Raw genomic sequence first — 6,000 nt, 5'->3', positions numbered from 1 at the left:
TTAGTCCTTTTTCTGTTCTTCAAATCCTCCATCATTACCTATTTTGTATTCATTACATCTTTTTCATGTCATTTTGATTCCCTTTTTTTGTGGTGTATATTTTAAAAATATTTTTCTTAGTGGAGGTTAAAATTGACATCTAAGTTTATAATGACCTAGTTAGAATTGATACCAGCTTTGCTTCAGTAACGTATAAATCTCTGCTCGTACCCAGCTGTGTACTTCTCTCCCTCTGTGTTTTTGTTCTCACAAGTTACAGTTTTATACATTGTGCCCGTTAACATTTTTTTATAATTATTGTTTTCTGCATTTTGCTTTTCAGCAAATGTAGGAAATTAGAAAATAATTTACAGACCAAAATACAATAATATTGGCTTTTATATTAATCTACCTACTCACTTTTACTGGAGCTTTTTATTTAACAGCTTCGAGTTACCGTCTGGTGTCCATTCACTACAGCTTCAAGCCACCCTTTGACTTTTTTTTTTTTTTTTTAATTGTGTTTTAGGTGAAAGTTTACAGTGAAATTAGTTTCTCATCCAAAAATTTACACACAAATTGTTTTATGAAATTGATTACAATCCCTGCAATGTGTCAGAACTCTCCTCCTTTCACCCTGGGTTTTCCGTGTCCATTCGTCCAGGTTTCCTGTCCCTGCCTGCCTTCTTGTGTTTGCTTTTGGGCAGGTGTTGCCCATTTGGTCTCGCATACTTGATTGAACTGAGAAGCACATTCCTCGTGTGTGTTATTTTTTGTTTTATAGGCCTGTCTAATCTTTGGCTGAAAGGTGGACTTCAGAAGTGGCTTAAGTTCTGAGTTAGCAGGGTGTCCAGGGGCCATGTCTCAGGGGTTTCGCCAGTCTCTGTCAGACCAGTAAGTCTGGTCTTTTTTTGTGTGAATTTGAATTTTGCTCAATATTTTTTCTCCCGCTTTGTCCAAAACCCTCTACTGTGATCCCTGTCAGAGCAGTAAGTGGTGATAGCCAGGCACCATCTAGTTCTTCTGGCCTCAGGCTGGTAGAGGCTGTGGTTCATGTAGTCCATTAGTCCTTTGGACTGATATTTGCTTGTGTCTTTGATTTTCTTCATTTGCCTTTGCTAAGAATGTGATAGAACCAATAAATGTATATTAGATGACTGCTCACAAGCTTTTAAGACCCCAGATGCTACTCGCAAAAGTAGGATGTAGAACATTTTCTTTATGAACTATATTATACCAATTGAACTAGATGTCCCCTGAACCATCATCCCCAGCCCTCATCCCCAGTAACTTGGACCTTGAGATGTTTGGATGTGTCTAGGAAGCTTCTATGCCTTTGCCTTAGTCAATTTGTATGAACTTCCCCTATATTGTGTGTTTTCATTCCTTTCACTGGAGTTATTACCTAGGTAGTGATTTCCCTTCCCCACCCTTCCCCTTACTTCTAACCATCAAAGATTGTTTTTCTGTGTTAAAACCTTTTCTTGGGTTTTTGCGATAGTGGTCTCATACAATCTTTGTCCTTTTGTGATTGACTTATTTCACTCAACACAATGCCTTCCAGATTCATCCATGTTGTGAGATGTTTTGCAGCTTCGTCATTGTTCTTTATCGTTACATAATATTCCATTGTGCATACCCTAATTTGCTTATGTATTCATTTGTTATGGGGCATTTAGGTTGTTTCCACATTTTTGCTATTGTGAATAATGCCACAGTGAACATGGTTGTGCCCATGTCTATTCATGTGTCAGCTCTTATTGCTGTAGGATATATTCTGAGTAAGATTGCTAGATCATATGGTATTTCTAGTTCTAGCTTTTTAAGGAGGTACCCTATCATTTTTCTTAGTGATTGTACCATTTTACATTCCCGCCAGCAGTGCATGAGAGTTCCGATCTCCCTCCAACGTTTGTTATTTACTTTTTTTTTCTTAGTGCCAGTAATGTCAGAGTAAGATGGTACCTCATTGTAGTTTTGATTTGCATTTATCTAATGGTTAATGTTCGTATTTCCTCCTGTGTCTTTAGCTGCCTGAATGTCCTCTTTGATGAAGTGTCTGTTCATAGCCTTTGTCCATTTTAAAACTGGATTACCTGTTTTTTATTATTGACATGTTGAAATATTCTATAGATTTTAGAGATTAGACCCTTACAGGATACGTTGTAGCCATTTTTCGCCCCAGTAGGTTCTCTTTTTTACTCTTTTGGTGAAGTCTTTTGATGGGCATAAGTTTATAATTTTTAGGAGCTCCCAGTTATCTAGTTTCTCTTCTGGAGTTTGTACATTGTTCACTATGGTTTATATTGTATTTATGCCATAGATTACAGGGCCCCTAGCATTGTCTCTATTTTTCTTCCATGATCTTTACCGTTTTAGGTTTCATACTTAGGTCTTTGATCCATTTTGAGTTAGTTTTTGTGTATGGTGTGAAGTATAGGTCTTGTTTCATTTTTTTACAGGTGGTTGTCCAGATTTACCAGCACCATTTGTTAAAAAGATTGACTTTTCCCCATTTAATGGACTTTGGGCCTCTGTCAAAGATCAGCTGACCATAGGTAGATAGATTTATGTCTGGGTTCACAATCCTGTTACATTGGTCTATTTGTCTGTCATTGTATCAGTATCAACTTGTTTTGCCTACTATGGCTATATAGTAGGTTCTGAGAATAAAGCCTCCTACTTTGTTCCTTTTTCTTCAATAGTGCTTTGCTTATCTGGAGCCTCTCTCCTTTCCATACAAAGTTGGTGATTAGCTTTTCCATCTCTTTAAAGAATGCTGTTGGTATTTGTACTGGGATTGCATTATATCTGTACATCGCTTTGGGTAGAATTGACATTTTCACATGTTGATTCCTTGTATTCGTGAGTATGGTATTTTTTTTCCATTTATGTAGGTTTCTTGCAATTGTGTTTTGTAGTTTTCTTTGTATAGGTCTCTTACACCCCTGGCTAGATTTATTCCTAAGTATTTTATCTTTTTAGGGACTATCATAAATGGTACTGTTTTCCTGATTTCCTTTTCAAAGTTCCCTTTGTTGGTATATAGGAATCCAGCTGATTTTTGTATGTTGATCTTGTATCCTGCTACTCTGCTGAATCTTTCTATTAGTTTCAATAGTTTTATTGTGGAATCTTTGGAGTTCTCTATGTATAGGATCATATCTTCTGTGAATAGAGACAGTTTTACTTCTTCGTTGCCAGTTTGGATGTCCTTTGTTTATCTTTCTAGCATTACTGCTCTAGCTAGGATTTCCAGCACAATGTTAAATAGGAGCAGTGCTAAAGGGCATCTTTGTCTTTTTCCTGTTCCTAAGGGGAATACTTTTAGCCTCTCTCCACTGGGAATGATTTTGGCTGTTGGCTTTGTATTGATGCCCTTTATTATGTTGAGAATTTTATTCATATTTTATTGACAATTTTTATCAGAAATTGGTGTTGGATTTTATAGGATGCCTTTTCTCCATTGATTGAGATGATCATGTGATTCTTTTTTCCTTTTGTTCTGTTTATGTGGTGGATTATGTTGATTGATTTTTTAATGTTGAACCATCCTTGTATACCTGATATGAATCTCAATTGGTTGTGGTGTATTTTTTTTTTATATATGATGCTGAGTTCTATTGTCTAGAATGTTGTTGAGAATTTTTGCATCTATATTCATGAGAAATATTGGTCTGTAATTTTCTTTTTTTAATGATGTCTTTGGCTTTATCGTCAGGGTTACGCTGGCTTCATGGAATAAATTCGGAAATATTCCATCCTTTTCTATGCTCTGAAATAGTTTGAGTAGTATTGGTGTGAGTTTTTCTCTGAATGTTTGGTAGTTTTCTCCAGTAAAGCTGTCTGGGCCAGGGTTTTTTTGTTGTTGGGAGTTTATTATTATTATTATCATTACCTCTTCAATCCCTTCTCTTGTTATGGGCCTTTTCAGATTTCCTATCTCAATTTGTGTTAGTTTAGGTAGGTAGCATGTTTCTAGAAATTTGTCCATTTCCTTTAAGCTCGCAAATTTGTTGGAGTACAGTTTTTCATAGTATTCTGCTATGAATCTGTTTATTTCAGTTGGGCCTGTTGTAATGTCCCCGATCTTATTCTTATGTTGTTTATTTGCTTCCTCTCCTGCTTTTCTTTTGTCAGTTTGGTCTATGGTTTGTCAGTTTTGTTGGATCTTTTCTAAGAACCAACTTTGGTTCTTGTTGATTATTGTTTTTCTGTTTTCTATTTAATTTATTTCTGCTCTAATCTTTATTATCTCTTTTCTCCTGGTGACTGTGAGCTTCTTTTGCTGTTTTCTGTTTGTACTAGATGTAAGGCTAACATTTTGATTTTGGCTCATTCTTTTTTGATGAGTGTGTTTGTTGCTATAAATTGACCTATGAGCACTGCTTTTTGCTTCATTATGAAGGTTTTGGTGTGATGTGTTTTCATTCTCATTTGATTCTAGAATATTTTTATTCCGTCTTACTCAGTAGTTTTTAAGCAACGTGTTATTTAGTTTCCATGTAATTGATTTTTTTCTTGATTTTTCTGTTATTGATTTCTACTTTATGGCACTGTGACCAAAAAGAATGCTTTGTATTATTTTGATGTTTTAGATTTTACTGAGGGTTGCTTTGTGGAATATAATGTGGTCTATTCTGGAGAATGTTCCATGTGCATTGGAAAAGAATGCATACTTTGCTGCTGTTGGGTGGAGTGTTCTGTATATGTCTATGAAGTCAAGTTGGTCATTTTTGGCCTTCAAATTTCTGTATCTTTGTTGAGTTTCTTTCTGGATGTTCTGTTCTTTACCAAGAGTGGTGTGTAGAGGTCTCCTACTATTATTGCAGAACTACTTCTCTTTTTAGTGCTGTAGTTTTCTTTATGTGTTTGGGTCCCTGTTGTTTGGTGCGTAGATGTTTCTTAAGATTATGTCATCCTGGGATTGTCCCTTTAATTATTATAAAATGCCCTTTCTTGTGTTTATGGTGCATTTTGCCTTAAAGTCTATTTTTTCTGAGACTAGTATTGTCACTCCTGCTTTTTTTGTTACTCTTCGCTTAATATATTTTTTCCATACTTTGATTTTTAAAATTTTTATGTCTTTGTGCCTAAGGTATGTTTCTTGTAGATAGCGTATTGATGGATTATTTTTAAATCTATTCTGCCCCTCTCCGTCCCTTTATGGGTGCATTTAAGCCATTTGTGTTCAGTGTGATTATCAATAGGTACGAGTTTATTGGTATATTGTTGTAACTTTTTTTTTTTTTTTTGGTGTTGATGTTTTCTTTGTTCCTCTTACCCAAAAAAAAAAAAGTTTTTTTTTTTCTTACTTTCCTGTGCTGGGTTCCTTTTGTCTATGGATTTTCTTTTCTTTCCTTTGTTAATATAGATTTTGTGTATTCTGAGTCATTAAGTTTTTTCTTTTTTATTCTGATAAGTAGTAGTTTTAAACTTCTTTGTGGTTACCTTGAAATTTATCCTTATCTTCCGTAGTCTTTTATTACTTGATTTTGCCTTGACTTCCTCGCCATTTACTGGTTCTATGCTTATACTATTTATTCTGCTTTTTATTGTTTTGATGTTGTCATTTAGAGATTAATGTCTCTGTTTCCCTGTTTCAAGACTTTTAGCTTTGTTTTATTATTGAGAGCTCTTTACATAGCTTGGTACCTGGCTGGTGGTGTCCTATGCCCTAGACTCTGGTTGTTGTCTGATGCTGTTGCTTCTCTAGCTAAAGTAATTCCTGTAGTATTACTTGTAAGTTTGGTTTGGTTTTAAAAAATTCCCTTAATTTATGTTTATCAGGAAATGTCCTAATTTTGTCATTATATTTGGGGGAGTTTTGCAGGATATCTTATTCTCGGTTGTCAGTTTTTTTTTTTTTTTCTTTCTGAAGGTTTTATGTATCTCATCCCATTGCCTTCTTGCCTGCATAGTTTCTGCCGAACAATCAGAGTTTAGTCTTATTGTTTCCCCTTTGTAAATGACTTTATTTTTCTAGAGCTGCTCTGAGGATTCTTTCTTTGTTTTTGGTTT

Source organism: Loxodonta africana, chromosome 14, assembly GCF_030014295.1.
Source record: "Loxodonta africana isolate mLoxAfr1 chromosome 14, mLoxAfr1.hap2, whole genome shotgun sequence".
Taxonomy (NCBI): Eukaryota; Metazoa; Chordata; class Mammalia; order Proboscidea; family Elephantidae; genus Loxodonta; species Loxodonta africana.
Note: the sequence above shows the minus strand (reverse complement) of the source record.